Genomic DNA, 21,558 nt, shown 5'->3' on the forward strand with positions numbered 1-21,558 from the left:
CCGTGCCGGAGACGCTAGACCTGGCGGGAAACTAGGGGTCGAAGGAAGAGGAGAGAGGAGAAGGAGGAGGATGAAGATGATGAAGATGATCTTCATATTTGGAGTTTGCAACCCATTTAGAATTAAACGGGTCGGTATTGGGTTACACGGGTCAGTTCGGGTCAACCCTAATTTACCCATCTAATAAACGGGTTTGTTTGGGTTGACCTGTTTATGACCCGACCCATATAACTCGACCCATACCCAATATAAACGGGTAATAAACAGGTCGGGTCGGATCGGGTTGATTGGTCGGGTCATAATTTGCCACCCCTACATTTAATCAAGTTTATTCTTAAACTTGGCCAAATTAGTTTGAAGTTTAAAGCTCATTATTTTAAAGTAAGAATACTTTGATTGTACATTTTTGATACAGTGCCATCAACATGTCTCGTTCCAAATTACATATTTAATAATGACATGACTCATGAAATTACACTGCTTTGTAACTCTCTTCGTTTCTTAATTCTTTATTTCTTCTCCATCATGTGTAGGTAAATGAGTCTCGTCTCAATGAAGACCTAGACCAGGTGTGAGAGGTGCTTGCAGAACCAATACAAACAGTAAGCCCTGACAGTGCAGTAATTTAAAATTTTCCAACTCAGCTGCTGTGCGCTTATAAAATGTTGCGCTTAAAGCATTATTTGGCCTACTCCGGTGCAAGGATCCTAAGGCCAAATTGCTTCCAGGAACAGCAGTCCAATACTTTGGTGTGCAATGACCCAGTACTGTCAAGATCTCCTTGATCTATAAGGAAAAGTTCTCCTCGATCTATCAGTCAAAGTTCTCCTCGATCTATCAGGCAAAGATCTCCTCGATCTGTAAGACAAAGATCTCCTTGATATATCAGGCAAAGATCTCCTCGATCTATCAGGCAAAGATCTCCTCGATCTATAAGACAAAGATCTCCTCTATCTATCAAGCAAAGATCTCCTCGATCTATAAGACCTTCTTGGTCTAGGCACTGTTCCTACGAGCACTAGATATTCTACAACCTTTTGTTGGTTATATGATGTAATATCAAAGGTCTGCTTGTATGTTGTATTGTTTTTGAAGGTTTTATATAGGACATCTAATTCCACCTCCCCCAGCATTTTGACTATATGTTGGGAAAGATGACAGTCCAAGAGAGGGGTATTTTCACTCGAAAACAAATAGAATATAATTACATTAAGTCTCAATGGGACTGGGATCCTCTCCTAATGAAAATCTCCAAATATCTCCTAATAAGGAGATCCTAGCCTTTCATTTTCATCATGACCTTTCATTTTCCCACCTATCCTTGTGGGTCCCACTCCCAATTATTCATAAAGCTCAATAGGAAATATTAGGTATTAGGAGAGAATCCTAATTCCATTTTTAGCTAGTTAAAGCAAAGCAAAAAATTCCCTTCCCCTTCCTCCTCCCCCCCACCAAAAAAAAAGGTAATGTTTTAGGGAAACCGTTACCTATTTGTCTGAATTGACATGTGAATTCACATTTTGCTCAATATCATTTCATAATGAAGTGACAATCAACCTTTATATGCTTCCTGTTCTCATAAGACTTAGTCTGTACCATTGGCAATATACGCCAGAACCTGATTGTTACGATGTATTTCCATAGCGTGAGGTAGAAACACACCTATCTCCTGATGAAGGTATTTAATCAACATAATCCCTCAAGCAGCGAGAGCCATAACTTGATAATCAACCTTAGCAATAAATCATGGCACGATAGTCTGCTTCATCGTGAGATCACCATATTCCTCCAATAAAAGTACAATATCTGCCAACGAGACACTATCAAGAATATCATTTGCTCAATCAACATCAAAATAACCAATAATATTAAAGAATAAAAGAGACCCTTGTTGCTGATGAACTCTCTCTTGTTTTCTTACATTAGGTTATGCATAGATACAACGTCCCAGAGGCATATGAGAAGCTGAAGGAACACACTAGAAGAAGCAAAGAGCGTTCTCTTGAATTTGACTCCCCAGTCATACATTGGAGAAGCAGAGAAGTTGTCGAAGTCTATCGACGATCATGTGGATTTGGTGAATGGGTTCAGGCTTTTATAGCCGTTGAAACAAACGTTGAATCAACGAGATGAAAATTTTACTAATTGAACTATTTGCGGTTCATGTTACTTCCCCATTGCATTTTCATTATGAGCAAAGGCAGTTGATACCACAAACTGTTTATGTTTGTATTATTGTGTAAGCTTGCAAGGGTAAATTAACAAAAGAAAAACAAAATTGAATAAGCATGTAGCATTGTTGGGTAATCTTTAGATCACTGCAATCAGTTTCATTTGGTTCTTTTACTAATGCCCCGAAGGAAGAAAATTGCAAGTAGGAGGCTTCAAATACTAGAAATGGATTCTGGAGAAGCAACACGGGTATGCTTCCATGTATTGTTAAGTTCATTGTATTCTCCTTGTGTCAATTGTATTTTGTATTCTCCTGGTACTTGTATTTGTGATCAACACACATGAATCTTAGTTATGTTCTCTTTTTGTTCACAACATAGATTTCTTGTTTTTTTACATATTTAGATGCAGTTAGTTGTTGTCCTGTTCTACTCTCTCAATCTTTAACATCTGTATAGTCTTGAAACTACTAGTACACTTAAAAACAACTATCAAAATATCCGGTAGAAATTTTATGTGGCATGATCTCGTCTATAAGAATTTAGATACGTGGTAAGGATTGAGAGAATTAGACCTTGTTTAATTATCACATAAGTAAAGAGAATACAAATCCAAAAAATACAGTTGCTTCTCTAATTACATCAAAATATGCAAAATCAACATCTAGATATGCAAAAACAAAAATCACTTACAAAAATCACTCTAATTCTTTCTCTAATGTGCCTCAAAAGATTAGTTTGCTTTGAACTTGAAGAGTAAATATTTGGCAAAACCTGTTGACAGTAAAAAGTTTATTGTTCTGTTGAATTTCGTGATAGCTGTTATATCAAGTTTTGCTCATTACTACTTAAATTAACCTAAGTTTCATTAGCCTAATATTCTGTTCTTTTCTCAAAAATAGTGCATATAGCTTGGGATCTCATGCAACTATTATTATGATAAGTATGAAGTGTTTTGAGAAATGAAAAAAAGAGAAAAAAATTAAAAAAAAAGAAAAGAAAAATGAGCTATTTGTATTGCAGTAAGCAAGCGGACATACAAAAAACAGCCTGATTATTTCTACAAGTAAAAATTCTTTCACTTATAACGGAATGTACCACTACCACCCAAATACTGTTAGCATCTTTAATATTTGATGAAAGTTAACAGTCGTGATTCTTAACATTACATTCGTCATCAGATTTTGCTGACGTGAAAATGATCCGACCCTGCCATGTTCAGCAGAAAATTTAGTGAAATCACAAGTTCAACATACACGTTTGTATGAAACTTGCAACTAATGTTTTCTAACGTGGCAGCCATGTGATCTCCTCAACAATATTTTACAGAAATTTGTAAAAAGAACATAGATTGTCGACAATGATAAAATTAATGACTGTGGCTGACGACTTCTAAATATAAATGATCCGAAAGGACCGAAAAGATACTTGGCTAGCACATGAGGGACCTACAACAAAGTTTTGCCAAAAATCTATATACATTATTAGATTATCGATCATTTACCTTCCTTTTAAAGAAAATATCTGATGAACTGAACCTAACCTCCACAGGCAACGCGTATAAAGTGAATCAAGGCACTCGCTCCTCGCTCTCTCCAATTCCTTTAAAAAAAAGGCTGCCCCTTTTTCCCGCTCCACTAAACCCTGAACAAATCCCCCCTTAATAATCTAGGGTTAGGGTTTCGATCTCGTCTACAACACTAATGAAAAGCTCTTATCACCCCCTCAAGCCCCGTTCTCTTTCTTGCCACCCTTTTCCTCCTCTCCCTCTTCATCTTCGATCAGCAGACGATCATGCCGACTAGGGTTTCAGATTCAGCCCACCCCTCCTCGGCGATTCGAACCACTTAGGGTTTCGTTGAGTAGTTTAGAAGGAGTCACGACTACGAAGATAAAGATCTACATTCCCGGTTTCCTGGCTGGGGAATTTTCACGAACACAAGCCTTGCCTTTTATTGACTGCATGCTTGTTTTTTGCTTTTTGTGATTATTTTGTTGCTAAGTTTTCTTAAATCTCATATACTATAATCTTGAAATGTTTCTCAAAAGTGGCATCTTTTGGATTTTTGAATAAAGATAGGTTTTTTTATAAGTTTACGGGAGGGAATATTTTGGGATGGAGCATAAAACTTTTAGTAAATAATAAATATCATATGCTATAGGTCACTTTTTTTTTCTTCTTCTGAATTTGTAATGTAAGGCTTCCACTGTTGTATTTTGAATTTCAGGTTCTTAATTTTTTTAAAAAAATTGAGATGATCCTTTGGCAGTCCCCAATTTATAGTGAGCTATATTCAATCCAATAATTGGGCTTATGAATCTTCAATGATGATAAATTTGATCCGGAAAGATCTAGTTTTTTTGATGATCCTTTTTCTTTAATTTTCCTCATATTTGGACAACTGGTTGAATATGTTTTGGCTGTGTGAACTTTAATATTTTAGATGAAGCACCATCGTGAAGAGGAGGTTGTTGACCTTGAGTCTTTTAGAATTATGGCTCTATCACCTTTAGATGGCCGATATTTACAGAAAGTCAAGGATTTGCACCCATTCTTTAGTGAATATGGGTTAATCCGTTACCATGTAATGGTCGAGGTAACTTTCATTAAATTCTCCTGTAAGAATAGATATTTAATTAGTGCTTTTTTATTCAACACCAGTGCACAGTGTTAGTCTTACATTATGTTTTTTTAATAATAATGGTTTCATATTTATAATGTAGATTATACAATCATTTTTGTAGCGAATGATAAAGAAATGTTTCTGGTAAACCATGAAGAAACTGTGGTTGCTGATTGGATATCCGTGTTCGTCTTTCATACAAATCATAATATGTCCCCATGTATTTAGATAAAAGGTTTAAAGCCTTAGTTAGCTAAAAAGGTTTAAACTTGTGCCTAAAATGTTCTGTGAACCGTTGGGATATTTATATTTGATATGCATATCTGACAATAGTACCCCTCTTCTAATAAATTTGCACATGATGTTGTATTAGCAGTTTCTGTATGAGTCCATCGAACATTGTTTATTTAGGTCATGCTTATTAGTGTTCTTTCTTTTACAATCTGACAAAACGTCTAGTATCTACTTTGATATAAGTAGCAGTCTTCATTAAAACTTGTCATAGTGTAGTCATATCTTGGGTAATGGAGAAAGAGGTAACATACAAGTAAAAAAGGTTTACTACTTTCTCCATTACCCATCATGATCTGACAAAGCTGGCCACTGTAGTTATTTTCATGTTGGCTACTTAGTGCAAAATGCTAATCTGAAGCGATTCTTTTTTAGGTAAAATGGTTGCTAAAATTAATAGAAATACCTAAAATCAAGGAGGTTCAAGTTTTAGCGAGAATGCCAGGTCTTATTTAGAAAGTATAGTTAGTGGCTTCAGCAAAGCTGATGCTTTGGAAGTGAAAAAGATTGAAAAAGTAACTAACCACGATGTTAAGGCAGTGGAATACTTCTTGAAACAGAAATGTCAATCCAATGCTGAGATTGCTGAAGTGAGTTTTTGATGTTCCTTGTTGTGTGTACTCTATGCTTCCTCTTTTTGTAACTACGACTAACTGTGATTTCAAAGATTTCATTTGATGCTTAATATTTGACATCAGATTCTACAAAAAAACTTTTTAGGTACTGGAGTTTTTCCATTTTGCTTGTACATCAGAGGATATAAATAATTAAGCCCATGCATTAGCACTAAAGGAAGCATTCAACACTGTCATATTTCTTGTGATGATTGAGTTGTTGGATGCAATATGCAAATTAGCGAAGGAAAATGCTCATATCTCCATGTTGTCTCACACTCATGGACAGATATTTTCAGTTCTAGATGAGAGGCAACTCTTGTTATAACGGAATACTAACTTTTTGTTGATTAGATGTTATCTACAAAAACTTTAATGCTATATAAGCATAATTGAAAATCTTATATTTCCCTTTTATTTGTGTTTACACATAGAAGGACATAGTTTATTGTATATATTGATTAAAAAAAGAATCAGAAGCTATTAGACTAAGAAAATGCAGAGAATGCTTCAAGGAAAAAGAAAAATTCTTTTTCATTTCCATGAACTAAATTATTTAGCAATCCTAAATTAATAAAATTTATCCTAAATGGAGACGGGATGCAACTGACAAGAGCACGTTTAGAGAAGGATTAGAGAAGTGGGAGTACTCAAAGAAAAACATCTATCTTCGTTCATATATGTTTGCAGGACATGTTCTACATTCCTTTGTTCATGAGTTTTTAGCTTGATGCTATGAAATAAAATGAATGGAACCTTTTCAATCTGAAGGTTAAAAATAATATAATCATGTCTTTGTTTCTTATTTAGTCCTACATCAGAAAATGAGTGAGAAGTTAAGTTGCTTGAATAGGTATGCCCAAGACTCAAGTGTAACATGGCTAGTTGATTTTGGTAGTGGGTTGAGCCAAACGTGTTACACTAGGTGGGTCCCATGGCTTGTATTGTACCAATGGGCCCGGCGGCCCGGGGTGTGACAAATTGAATCATAGCAGTTGTGAGTCGGAAGTGTGAAGCTAAGTGCTATGCGAGGCTAAGTGCTATATTACGTGAGTGCGATGGGAGCCACCTCTAGAGTCCATATAACTTAGTGATACCGAGATGTGCCAATTATCATCGTGAGTGCGATGGGAGCCACCTCTAGAGTCCATATAACTTAGTGATACCGAGATGTGCCAATTATCATGTCACGATGAGGACGTCGCTTATTTAAGGTGGGGTGTGTAGAAGATCGTACCTGAGATCAAAGTTCGCGAGGACGTCGCTTATTTAAGGTGGGGTGTGTAGAAGATCGTACCTGAGATCAAAGTTCGCCTTCGATGGCAAAGTTTAGGAGGCGAGGAAGATCGCCTGTAGAGGTCAATGGCGAAGTTCAGGAGGCAAGGAAAGTCGCTTGTTCGAGATCACTGGCGAAGTGTGTAGCGAGGTCGAGATTGGGAGGTGAGCGGATCTCGCCTACTGCGTGGATCAAACTCGCCTGTAGCAGATCTCACCTGTTGATGTCTCCCTCTCCTATGATCTCGCCTGCATTGGAGTGAACTTTACCTGTGCGTGGTTGGCACCAGCTGCAGCGTAGTTAGAGCGCATAGACCGACCGCCCTAGGGTTTCCCTATAAAAGGGAAACCTTATTCGTGGGCGAATTAGTGAGTGCGAGAGCAGAGAGAGAAGAAGAGATTGGCGGCGACAATTTCTTGAGCTTCCGTTCTCTCTGCGGTTAGGGAAATTTTTGATTTTTATTCCCTTTTGTCCCTGTTCTCATTTACTGTTGAGAAGGGGTTAGTGAATATTAATTGGGGAAGTTATTGTAATAGAGAGAGAGTGTTTGAGCATTGATTTTAGATTGAAATCAATTGCTATTTGTTTGAGAGATCTCAAGTTTGAGATCCTCTCTCTTATTGTGCCGCTCTCGTGGACGTAGGCAGATTCTCCGAACCACGTAAAATCTGTTGTTTTGCATTTGTGTTACTTGTTTGGTTGTTGATAAGTATTCCAATTTCATTTATATTTGTGTGTTTTCAGTTTCGCTGCGCACAACAAGTGGTATCAGAGCTCCGAGTTTGACTTGGTGTTCGATTTGGAGAAGAAAGCTAGGGCTTCAGATTCTCGTTTGAAGAGATTGGATTATAACATGGGTGAAACAAGTACATCGGGATCGTCTCTTTCAAAGGTGATACAAGGATTGAGCATTAATAATACAAAAATTAATGTTCAAAAATTTGATGGCAAGATAAATTTCGATTTGTGGAGGTGTCAAGTGATGGATGCATTAGACGCCCAACATTTGGAGGAGACTCTTGAGTTACAAGAGAAACCTTAAGACATGGAGGATAAGATTTGGAAGAAAATAAATAGTAGAGCGTATGGGGTTTTTCGATCATGTTTGATGCCGGATTTGATCTATGATGTGATGAACAAGACATCGGCAAAACGGTTGTGGGAAACACTCAATGAGAAGTACCTTACGAAGAGCATTGAGAATCGAATTCACTTGAAGAAGAGGTTTTACTAATTCAAAATGAAGAGGGGAGTTTCCATTAGAGAACATGTCAATAACTTCACAAAATTGTGATCAGATATGGCCAATGTGGATATCATAGTAGAGGATAAAGATAAGGTGATGTTGTTGCTATGTTCATTGCCAGAGGATGATTTCGGTACATTTGTCCTTACGATGATCAATGGTAGAACCACTGTCCACTAAAAGAAGGTGACCTCAGCATTGGTGAACTATGAGTTGAGGAAGAGAGATAGTAAACCCTCCGAGAAGGCATCAGGAGATGCATTGGTAGTGACAGGCCGTAGTCCAAACTGCCGTCCATTTAATCACTCCAAGTCGAAGCAAGGAGGTGGCTATAAGAGTGTTGGTAGGAATCAATGTCACTTCTGTAAAGAAGAGGGACATTGGAAGATCGACTGCCCAAAGTTAAAGGAAAGAGCCGAGAAGAATAAGGGGAAAGACGTACAGGCTTCAGAAGTGTATATTGATAAATCTAGTGGCGATTATTCAGATACAGATTCTTCGAGCTATTCATGCCCAGCATTACCATCAGTTTGTTATGCCGACTCTACGGAGTGGATGTTGGATTCAGGTGCTACATACTATATTTGCTACAGGAGGGATTGGTTCTCCAGCTTTGAGGAGTTGGAAAGAGGGCATGTCGTGCTCATGGGTAATGACCACGTATGCCCTATCGGTGGTATTGGTACAGTCTGGATCAGGATGTGTGACGGGTGTTGACCCTATAGTTTTGATGATGATTTGACAAACAATTTATTACTAATAAGTTTTCTAGTGTTTTGTGTTCATGTTCTCTTTTCAGGTATTTCAACACAGCGTTAAAGATTCAAGTTCATCAGCGTGGATTTACCTAGGTATTTGTTTAGTTTACTTACATATATGGTATGATGATATCTAAGCTCAATATATATACACTTAACACGATTTTTGACGTTTTCTATCATATAGATGATTTTTCATTAAACGTTGTTAAAATATCTTTATCTCTTGTTTACAGCTCTCTCATACTTTGTTATATACATATATTATATGCACAATATATATATGAATATTTACAAGTCCTGTATCAACTTTCACTTTCATAAAAATACAGGTTTTCTAAGCATTTTTCAAAAACAGGTAGTTTTCACAAACGAAATTTGTTTTTCCAAAAATTCCTTTTCAAACATGTTCATTTCATCATTTATAAACTTTCCCCAAAGTTTCACTATTTTTGGATATGAATTGATATTTTAACGAATTTCCAAAACTTCCCAAAACCTGTTTTTCTGCCCATGTCAGATTTCGGTCGACCGATACGGTCGACCGACGGTTGTCTGGTTTCTGAGAAACTTTCAAGTGTTTTTCCGGTCGACTTCGGTCGACCGAATTTTGCGTCGGTCGACCGCCAGCTTCAAAACATGTTTTCTCAGGGTTTTTGAACTAATCGGTCGACCGTACCGGTCGACCGACGTGTTGACAAACTGAGCCTAACGGCTAGTTTTTCAAATTGGGTTTTTGGTCTTTTTCTTATTTCTAGCTGTTGTATTGGGGTGCTATATATACCCCATTGCTGCTCTTCTTCTCTAATGATCAAGAAATCCAAGTTTACTGTTTAGCAAGATATTAATCGCGTTTAAGAGCTGTTTAAGAAGTGTTTCGTTAATCTGTTTTCAAGAGAAAGTTTTCTACAACAAGAAGAGGCTCTCATATTCCATTGGGATCATATTCTTCAGCTCCTCTTGTTCATTGAGAAGTTTTTCTAAACTCTTTCCATATAGCTTATTATCTCACTTTCATTTGATTAGCTATATTCATTAAGCTATTTATTGAGTTTGATTCACTATTATCACACACACTTATTGAGCTTGATATTTCCATATTATATATTGTGGGTTGTGAGGTGTGATTTAGTGAGTGTGAGCTTCATTGTGTTCTCACTTGTTAATTGAGAACAAATCATTGTACTTAACTTTTATTTGTGAGAATCACTTGTAATACACTTGTACACCGAGAGAAGTGTGAGGAGAGAGAGACAGGGTCAAATCCAATAGGAGTGACGTCGATTGATGAACCTAGGAAGAGGTTGTAATCGAGCATTTGAGGAGGAGGACATGGGCTAGGTTCCTACACTTAGTGTGTAAAGTGTGATTGTTGAGTGATTGTGTAGTGTGAGAGTTTTCGGTGAACTTGTAAACCGAGACGGGGTGACTAGAGAGTTGAAGGAAGTGAGATTCGTTCCTCGATTGACGAAGAATATTATTTCACTTGGAACTTTGGAGGCAGCTGGCTATAGGGTGATCTTGGAGAATTCAACTCTGAAGGTCACAAAGGGGTCCACGGTGGTGATGCGAGGTGTCAGGGAAAACAACTTTTACAACTTGAAGGGCAAGACAGTAACAGGGGGTCTGGCAGCTTCGATTACTACAGAGAAAGATACTATCAGCTTATGGCATATGAGATTGGGACACAATGGTGATAAGTCCCTGTAGGTATTGGCGAAACAGGGGCTATTGAAGAGTGCAAACACCTTTAAGATGGAGATGAATGAACATTGCATACTTAGGAAGAAGACAAAAGTGAAATTCGACACCGCAATTCACAATACCAAAGGTATGTTGGATTATGTTCATACTGATGTTTGGGGTCCTTCTATGAACACATCTCATGGTGGGGCTAATTATTTTGTCACTTTCATTGATGATTATTCCAGGAGGATTTAGGTATACCCCATGTAGCATAAACATGAGGTCTTGGATATATTTGTGGAGTGGATGAAGAAAGTGGAGCTGCAGACAGGTAGAAAGGTGAATGTACTCTGTTCGAATAATGGTTGTGAGTACAAGAGTGATCCGTTTCTACAGTTTTGCTAGGATCACAGCATTAGGCGACCCTTCACAGTTCATGAGACATCGCAACAAAACAGGGTGGCTGGAAGGTTGAACCGTACCTTGCTGGAGAAGGTGCGATGTATGATGATATAGAGTGGATTGTCAAGATCCTTTTAGGCCGATGCATTGGTTTATGAAAGCCATCTCGTAACTAGGTTGCCGTGCACTACGATACATGGAAAGACTCCTATGGAACGTTGGTCTGGTTCGGTAACTAGTGACTATAAGTCGCTTCAGATATTTAGGTGTCCTTCTTATTACCATGTTAGTGATGATAAATTGAATCCGAGGGCGAGGAAAGCAGTCTTTGTGGGATTTAGAGATGGAGTTAAAGGCTTCAAGTTGTGGGATCCAAAAGACAAGAAGATGATCATTAGCAGAGATGTCACGTTTGATGAGGCTCACATGATGAGGTCTTAGATTCCTTAGCAGGTGGAGGAAGGTCAGACTAGGGGGTATCGCAGCAGGTGGTGGAAGATGTGACTCCACAGACTTTAGATAGCACTGTATCTATTAAGACTCCTACAGAGGTGACACTTGGAGGAGATGATATGACAGACAGGCAAGTGGAGGATACAGTGGATGTTAGGACTCAGAAACAGGGTTATGTTTACGAGTTCATTGCAGCTAATAGACCAAGAAGAAACATTCGTCGGCCAGCTAGATATGATGATGTCATGGTTGCATATGCTTTATCAACAGAAATCGTTGATGATTTGGTTCCTTCTGCATTCAGGGAAGCAGAGTCAAGCTCTGATTCGATGAGGTGGAGGGAAGCTATGGAGGAAGAGATGTAGTCTCTTCATTAGAATGACACTTAGGAACTTGCAAAGCTATAGAAGGATAATAAGGTTATTGGATGCAAGTGAGTATATGCGAAGAAAGAAGGATCTTCTATTGGGGACATTCGGTATAAAGCCAGATTGGTTGCCAAAGGGTATGCCCAGCTTGAGGGCATAGATTACAATGAGGTATTCTCACCTCTTGTAAAGCATTCGTAGATAAGAATACTATTGGCATTAGTGGCACAGTTGGATTTGGATTTGGTCCAGATGGATGTTAAGACAGCCTTTCTACAGCGAGATTTAGAAAAGGAGATCTACATGACACAACCTATGGGGTTTAAAGCTGCAGGAAAGGAAGAATTAGTATGCAAGTTGAAGAAGTCTCTTTACGGATTGAATCAATCGCCACGGCAATGGTACAAGAGATTCGACGACTTCAATATTGGCCGAGGATACACGAGAAGCCATCAATCGCCACGGCAATGGTACAAGAGATTCGACGACTTCAATATTGGCCGAGGATACACGAGAAGCCTATATGACCTGTGTGTTTACATGCACATGCTACAGAATGGTGAGTATATTTATTTGCTGTTATATGTTGACGATATGCTGATTACTTCCAGGACTACTTCAGCTATTAGAAAGTTGAAAAAGGAACTGTCATTCGAATTTGAGATGAAGGATCTTGGAGAAGCAAAGAAGATATTAGGTATGGAGATTGAGAGAGACAGGGTGAAGGGAGGCTGAAGTTGACACAGAGGAGTTACTTACAGAAGATGCTGAAGAAATTCAGTTATGATGGCAATACTAAGGTGGTGAGTATTCCATTAGCTCCCTACTTTAAGCTATCAGCTAAGATGTCACCTGTTTCAGTTGAGGACCATGAATACATGTCCAAAGTTTCATATGCCAATGCGGTGGGTAGCTAGATGTATGCGATGGTGTATACAAGGCCAGATTTGTCATAGACTATGAGCATGGTATCTAGGTATATGCACGACCCAGGGAAGGGTCATTGGGAGGCCGTGTAGTGGATTCTATGGTATGTATAAGGTACCGTGGATGTTGGTCTAGTATTCGAGAAGAATGGGAAGAATGGACAGGATTGTATTGGTTATGTGGATTCCGATTATACGGGGGATCTTGACAAACGTCGGTCTACTACTAGATATGTGTTTGCACTAACAGGAGCACCGATGTGTTGGAGATGTACACTTTAGTCTACAAAGGCTCTCTCCACTATGGAGGCAGAGTATATGGCGTTCACTGAAACTGTGAATGAGGCTTTGTGGTTACAGGGGTTATTGGATGACCTGGGGATTGCATAGGATACCATCAGGGTACATTTTGATAGCATGTCAGCTATCTATTTAGCCAAGAACCAGGTGTATCATGCTCCACAAAGCACATTGATGTCAGATTCTATTTTGTTCGATACGTATTGGATGATGGACGTCAGATTGGAGAAGATGCACACAAAGGACAATCTGACAGATATGTTGACCAAAGTTGTCACTGGAGTAAAATTTGGTCATTGTTTGCAATTGTTAAACATTCTTCGCTGTTGAGGTCCTTTGGAGGCTATGTGGTGAACTACGTGAAGGCTTGATTCCTAGGACAAAAGGATACATAGGCAAGTCTTTATGATGCAACCGATTTGGTGAGTAGACATCGACGTTTGGAGAATGGTCTTATTCTCATTTGGTTCTTGACTTATGTGGATTGAGTCTGTTGTCGTGAATTGTTTCACTTCGTACTGGACGCAACAAGTGGGACATTTGCTTGGTTGGTGTCGGCTCAGTTTTGGGAAAACGTTCGTTGAGGTAGAGATTTGTAGAAGATCGTACCCGAGATCGAAGTTCGCCATAGATGGTGAGGTTGAGGAGGCTAGGAAGATTGCCTGTAGAGGTCGATGGCGAAGTTGAGGAGGCATGGAAAGTCGCCTGTTCGAGATCGCAGGCGAAGTGTGTGGTGAGGTCAAGCTTGGGAGGCGAGCGGATCTCGCCTGCTGCGTGGATCGAACTCGCCTGTAGCGGATATCGCCTGTTGATGTCGCCCTCATCTATGATCTTGCCTGTAGCAGCGTAAACCTCGCCTGTGCGTGGTTGGAGCCAGCTGGAGTGCATAGACCGACTGCCCTAGGGTTTCCCTATAAAAGGGAAACCCTATTTGTGCGTGAATTAGTGAGCGCGAGATCAAAGAGAGAAGAAGAGATTGGCGGCGGCAATTTCTTAAGCTTCCATTCTCTCTGTAGTTTGGGAAATTTTTGATTTTTTTCCCTTTTGTCCCTATTCTCAATTACTGTTGAGAAGGGGTTGGTGAATATTAATTTGGGAAGTTATTATAATAGAGAGAGAGTGTTTGAGCATTGATTTTAGATTAAAATCAATTGGTATTTGTTTGAGAGATCTAAAGTTTGAGATCCTCTCTCTTATTTATAATTTCTTGTTATTAATAAGAAATTATTGTGCCGCTCCCGTGGACATATGCAGATTTGCCGAACCACGTAAAATCTGTTGTCTTGCATTTGTGTTACTTGTTTGGTTGTTGATAAGTATTCCAATCTCGTTTGTATTTGTGTGCCTTCGGTTCCGCTGCATACAACAGGGTGTTTGTGACACTCCTATTTAGTCCAACATCAGGAAATGAGTGAGAATTTAAGTGGCTTAAATTATTTAAGTGTAACATCGGTTAGTCGATTTTGGCAGTAGATTGAGCCAAACAACACGTTACACTAGTTGGGTCCCACAGCTTGTACCGTACCAATGGGTCCGTCAGGCCGGGGCGTGACATGGCCAATATTAGAAGCGGACATATACTAAGTTGACTGCTCAAAGCAGCTAGAATATCATATTGATAATTTTCATCGTTATGCTACAGGAATAAATGATTTGCTTTTGTAATAGGTTTATGTGGTTTAGTTCTGATATCTTCTAACTCCCTTTGTAGCCTGCTTCACCCACTACTTTGGGAAAGGAGATGGTAAATTTTGCTATCAGACTAAGTGAAGTAGGGAAGACCTTTATAGAAGTGCAAATATTGGGCAAGTGTGCTGGAGCTGTTGGAAACTACAATGCACATAAAGTTGCATATCTTGATATTGAATGGCCAACTGTTGTAGCTGAGTTCATGACCTCTTTGGGGTTAGGTGCCAACCGTTACGTGACGCAGGCATGTTTATTTACTTCTACTACTTTTCTCTTTGCAAGGTTTTACCTATCTAATTCATTACCGCTTGATGGATCTTTTTTTTGCGTAATTAAGTAGTGCATAGACGATTTTGATATGGTTTTATCTTTGTGGATGACTTGGAAATGTTTCATTAATAGGAGGAGTACTTTATTTGCCTGTACTTTTTGGACACTGCTGCTTGTATTCATTGTTCTCTGCTTGAACTAGTTTACTAGTAAACAGTCTTCGTGAAGATTTAGGCAACTATACAAACTGCAAAAGTGTATAACTAATAGAGCCTCGGGATTTTCTTTAATATGAGTTTTGCAATCGACTCAGGTGACTGAAATGTTGGTTTTGTTTTTGCCATTTCATGTTTCAAGAGTTTACAAAAGGTGATTCATATAGTAAGTAGATACTATCATGTGCATGCTTGATAATAAGTAGATACACTTGCAGGTTATCCATCTATCTTGGGATTACAGTACATTTATCAATTAGCCTATTCTACACCAACCAGTTAGTGCATAAATAATAATGGAATTGCAGCGCCAGCTAATAATTTTGTTAAGTTTGTGTTGTCTGAAAGTTACATCAATGTGGCCTATAATTGAATGACACTTGGCTTGCATGCATACTCTCTATCTGAGCCTGTTGCTTGCCCCGTATACAGATTGAGCCACATGACTATCGCAAAGCTTTTCAATGCAGTTGTTCAGTTTAATAACATCCTGACTGATTTTGATCAGGATGTATGGAGCTATATTTCGTTAGGTTATTTTAAGCAGGTAACTTTCTTATGCTTGACCACTATACCCCTAAAATATTAGGACTTATTTTAGCTCCCAAACTTCAAATTTCAAACTAAACAATTTCAAGATAATTTTGCTTTCCAGATGACCAAGGCGAGGGAGATTAGATCTTCAACTATGCCTCATAAAGTTAATCCCATTGATTTTGAGAATAGTGATGGCAACTTGTGTTTGGCTAATGCTATTTTATCTACTAGCTCTCAGCTCGAAATTTCCCATCTCTCGTATGCAGGTGTGTATCATTTACTTTTCCATCTTTACTCATAGTTCTTGAGGAGTACCTAATGTGAAGTTCAGTGCTATATCACAGTTCAAAAAATACGTCTTAGTGTTTCATTTTGGTAAAGTGATACTATACTTATTGCATGTGTAATCATTGACAGAGGGCTTTGACCGATTCTACTATTTTGAGGAATTTGGGTATTGGATCTGGGTATTCTCTCTTGGCATACAAAAGTGCACTACAAGGAATCCAAAAGCTTCAGGTTAGAAGTAAAATCTGCATGAGATGGTTATCACTAGAGAATTAGATATAAAGCTAAATGTGTTATTGGTAGGAAATGTGCCGCTGTCGTCGTTCTTTGCTTCAAGTATGTTGTTTGTTCTGTTCTTGCTTTAACTATTTGGGTTGGGCGTATGTTGAATTTGAATTCGTCACTAATGCAAGATGCTAAATTCTGTGAATTACAAGATCATAGAAATGTGGATTCATTTCAAGGTGAATTCTTGTCTTGCTGTCAACATAATTTCTTTCCAATGTACATCAATCTAATAATATATATGATTTTACGGATGTTTTAGTTTTTTTTCTATATAAGTATTTCTTTTCTAAAATTGTACTAAGCATTTCCCTCAAAAATATTGTATGAACTATGTCTTTGCTATCCTTTTCAATTTTCTTTAGATATATTATTTGGGATCCATAACTATGATATCTGGCATGATTCTTTTGAAAAAATTCTGTCTGTATGTCCGAGTAGTTGATGCGAAGAAAGATACATCTAAAAGTGGCAAAAGCTCCTTTTTTGCTCAATATGCTGCCGACGTATAAAGACAATCCTAATGTTAACATTTAATTAGGGGTGACAAATGGGTCGGGTTGGGTTGGGTAGGGTCATAGTTGGACCAACCCGTATAAGTGTGATCTGACCCGACCCGTTTAACAAATGAGTCAGTGCGATCCGACCCATTTATTAAACGGGTTACCCGACCCGACCCATATTACCCGAATGACCCGTTTATCAAATCTCAGTTCAATATCGTGGATACTATATAGATCAAGATGAAATTCTTTTGACTCTTTCGACAATCAAAAGTCTAAACATGCAATACTGCTACATAGATTGTACAAGAGATTGATCCTTTTAATAAACAATCCTAATTAAGGATTAGGTTCCCGCTTATTTACAACATTATAAACCATGGTCCCTGGCTTTTTGGCTGTCGCCTCACTCCGACGAACCCACCAATCCCTCTAATCCTCGCACGACATAAAAGTCAAAACCGGACAGAACTTGGGCTTTAGAAAAAAACCAGCACACTCCTAGACTAACCACTGACCCTTCAACCCCGCAACGTAGTTCCTCCTTAGATCCAGAGGTCCGCTCTCGACCAGATCCCAGCAGCTCTCCCCCATCGAGGTGAAGTAGTTCCCCAACAACGACAGGTTCTCCAGCTTCCCACAGCTCGCCAGGTCGTAGAGCACGTCAGGCACCCATTTCCTTCCCTTCTCTGACCTCCACTTATCCTCCTCCGATCTCGTTCGTACGAGCGGAACCGCGATCGATCTCGACCGTTGAAACATTGGCCGCTATCGATGAGGGCTGAGACGCGGCCGACCGTGCCGGAGACGCTGGACCTGGCGAGAAACTGGGGGTCGAAGGAAGAGGAGAGAAAGGAGAAGGATGAGGATGAAGACGACGAAGATGATCTTCATATTTGGAGTTTGCAACCCATTTAGAATTAAACAGGTCGGTATTGGGTTACACGTGTCAGTTCGGGTCAACCCTAATTTACCCATCTAATAAACGGGTCAGTTCGGGTTGACCCATTTATGACTTGACCCATATAACTCAACCCATACCAAATATAAACGTGTTGGGTCGGATCGGGTTGATGGGTCGGGTCATAATTTGCCACCCCTACATTTAATCAAGTTTATTCTGAAACTTGCCCAAATTAGTTTGAAGTTTAAAGCTGATTATTTTAAAGTAATAATACTTTGATTGTACATTTTTGATACAGTGCCATCAATATGTCTCATTCAAAATTACATATTTAATAATGACATGACTCATGAAATTACACTGCTTTGTAACTCTCTTCGTTTCTTAATTCTTTATTTCTTCTCCATCATGTGTAGGTAAATGAGTCTAGTCTCAATGAAGACTTGGACCAGGTATGGGAGATGCTTGCAAAACTAATACAAACAGTAAGTCCTGAAAGTGCACTGCACTTCCCTTTAGACTGTTAGTGTCTATTGTTAAATCTGGAATAATACAGATATATAACAGCAAAAACTAAATAGAAAACTAAAGTGCAGTAATTTAAAATTTTCCAACTCATCTGCTGTGTGTTTGTAAAACGCTGTGCTTAAAGCATTATTTGGCCTACTTCGGTGCAATGATCCCAAGGCCAAATTGCTTCCAGGAACAGCAGTCTAGTACTTTGGTGTGCACTGACCCAGTACTATCAAGATCTCCTCGATCTATCAGGCAAAGATATCCTCGATCTATAAGACAATGATCTTCTCGATCAATCAGGCAAAGATCTCCTTGATCTATAAGACCTTCTCGGTCTTGGCACTGTTCCTACGAGCACTAGCTATTCTACAACATATATATCTGTATATATTGATTGTTGTTTTTGGAATGCATTTTCCTTAAGGATTTGGGGTTTATTTGTAGCGTTTGGGAAAATACTATGCACTAATAAAATAATATTATTTTACTATGCTCGTGGGACCCACGTCTTAAATTTTCTTCAGCTGGGTCCACCACTTTTGATAAAAAATTAAAAACATGGGTTGCTACAGCAGCCCGTGTGATTGTTGAAAAAAAATATTCAACATAGACTTTATTATGACTGCTTTTGTATAATTTTTCTTTTTTCTGCTTTTGTTGGTTATATGATATAATATCAAAGGTCTGCTTATATGTTGTATTGTTTTTGAAGGTTTTATATAGGACATCTAATTTCACCTCCCCCAGCATTTTGACTATATGTTGGGAAAGATGACAGTCCAAGAGAGGGGTATTTTCACTCGAAAACAAATAAAATATAATTACATTAAGTCTCAATGATGGTCTAGTTATGAACTATTATTCTAGCATTCCTTCTTAAGATGGAAGAGCATATAGACCTGTCATTTTTAGCTAGTTAAATCTAAGCAAAAAATTCCCTTCCCCTTCCTCCCGCCCAACCACCCCCCAAAAAAAGGTAATGTTTTAGCGAAACCGTTTCCTATCTGTCTGAATTGACATGTGAAGTCACATTTTGCTCAATATCATTTCATAATAAAGTGACAATCAACCTTTATATGCTTCCTGTTCTCATGAGACTTAGTCTGTACCATTGGCAATATACGCCAGAACCTGATTATTTGGATGTATTTCCATAGCCTGAGGTAGAAACACACTTATCTCCTGATGAAGGTATTTAATCAATATAATCCCTCAAGCAACAACAGCCATAACTTGATAATCAACCTTAGCAATAAATCATGGCACGATAGTCTTCTTCATCATGACATCACCATATTCCGTACAATATCTGCCAACGAGACACTATCAAGACTATCATTTGCTTAATTAACATCGAAATAACCAATAATATTAAAGAATAAACGAGACCCTTGTTGCTGATGGACTCTCTCTTATTTTCTTGCATTAGGTTATGCGCAGATACAACGTCCCAGAGGCATATGAGAAGCTGAAGGATCTCACCAGAGGAAGAGTTGTCAGCAAGGAGAGCATTCAAAACTTCACTAATGGTTTGCAATTGCCAGAAGAAGCAAAGAGCGTTCTCTTGAATTTGACTCCCTAGTTATACATTTGAGAAGCAGAGAAGTTGTTTAAGTCTATCGATGATCATATGGATTTGATGAATGGGTTCAGGCTTTTATAGCCGATGTAGCATTGTTGGGTAATCTTTAGATCACTGCAATCAGTTTCATTTGGTTCTTTTACTAATGTTCTGGAGGAAGAAAATTGCAAGCAGGAGCCTTCAAATACTAGAAATGGATTCTGGAGAAGCAACACGGGTATGCTTCCATGTATTGCTAAGTTCATTGTATTCTCCTTGTGTCAATTGTATTTTGTATTCTCTCGGTACTTGTATTTATGATCAACATACAGGAATCAGAATGCTTCGGCTGTTATATTGTAAGTTGGGGGATTTGATTATTGGATTTATGCCCCCATGATGGTTTTCCCCCCTTGTATCAATTGTCTCCTTGATAGTTTGTTTTCATTTGAAATACTTGAAGTTTGTTTACCTCGACACTTATATTTATATTGATTTTTGGTTGCTACCCCTTCTGTAGGATGCAATAATAATTCTTGTTTATGTGATTTGAACAATATTCTTGTGTTCTTTTCTTTTGAAATAAAGTATCTGGGTACTTGAATCTATAAATATCAACAAACCTGTGTGTGGAATACTGGTATTGGTAGGGCGATTCTGCCCTAGTATTCTCTTTTTGTTCACAACATAGATTTCTTATTTTTTACATATTTAGATGCAGTTAGTTGTTGTCCTGTTCTACTTTCTCAATATTTAATATCTGTATGGTCTTGAAACTACTAGTACACTTGAAAACAACTATCAAAATATCCCGTGGAAAATTTATGTGGCGTGATCTCATCTATTAGAATTGAGATACATGGTAAGGATTGAGAGAATTAGACCGTGTTTAATTATCACATAAGTAAAGAGAATACATATCCAAAAAATACAGTTGCTTCTCTAATTTACATAAAAATATGCAAAATCAACATCTAAATTTGCAAAAAGAACATAGATTGATGACATTGATAATATTAATGACTGTGGTTGACGACTTCTAAATATTAATGATCCAAAAAGACTAAAAAGATATTTGGGTAGCACATGAGGGACCTACAACAAAGTTTTGCCAAAAATCTATATGCATTATTAGATTATCCATCATTTACCTTCCTTTTAAAGAAATTACCTGATGAAGTAAACCTAACGTCCATAGGAAACGCGTATAAAATGAATCAAGGCGCTCGCTCCTCGCTCTATCTGATTCCTTAAAAAAAAGTTGGCTCCTTTTTCCCGCTCCACTAAACCCTGAACAAATTCCCCCCTTAAAAATCTAGGGTTAGGGTTTCGATCTCGTTTGCAACTCCAAGGAAAAGCTCTAATCACCCCCTCGAGCCCCGTTCACTTTCTTGCCACCCTTTTCCTCCTCTCCCTCTTCAACTTCGATTAGCAGACGATCGGGCCAGCTAAGGTTTCGAATTCAGCCCACCCTTCCTCGGCGATTCGAACCACTTAGGGTTTCGCTGAGCAGTTCAGAAGGAGTCACGACTACGAAGGTAAAGATCTCCATTCTTAGTTTCCTAGATAGGGAATTTTCACGAACACAAGCCCTACCTTTTATTGACAACATGCTTGTTTTTTGCTTTTTTGTGATTATTTCGTTGCTAAGTTTTCTTAAATCTCATATACTATA

General features: G+C 38.4%; 1 pseudogene; it reads left to right on the plus strand.

Moving 5' to 3' along the window:
- LOC109839060 lies at nt 2,350–19,985 on the plus strand (annotated as a pseudogene).

Source organism: Asparagus officinalis, chromosome 4 (genome assembly GCF_001876935.1).
Source record: "Asparagus officinalis chromosome 4, Aspof.V1, whole genome shotgun sequence".
Lineage (NCBI taxonomy): Eukaryota > Viridiplantae > Streptophyta > Magnoliopsida > Asparagales > Asparagaceae > Asparagus > Asparagus officinalis.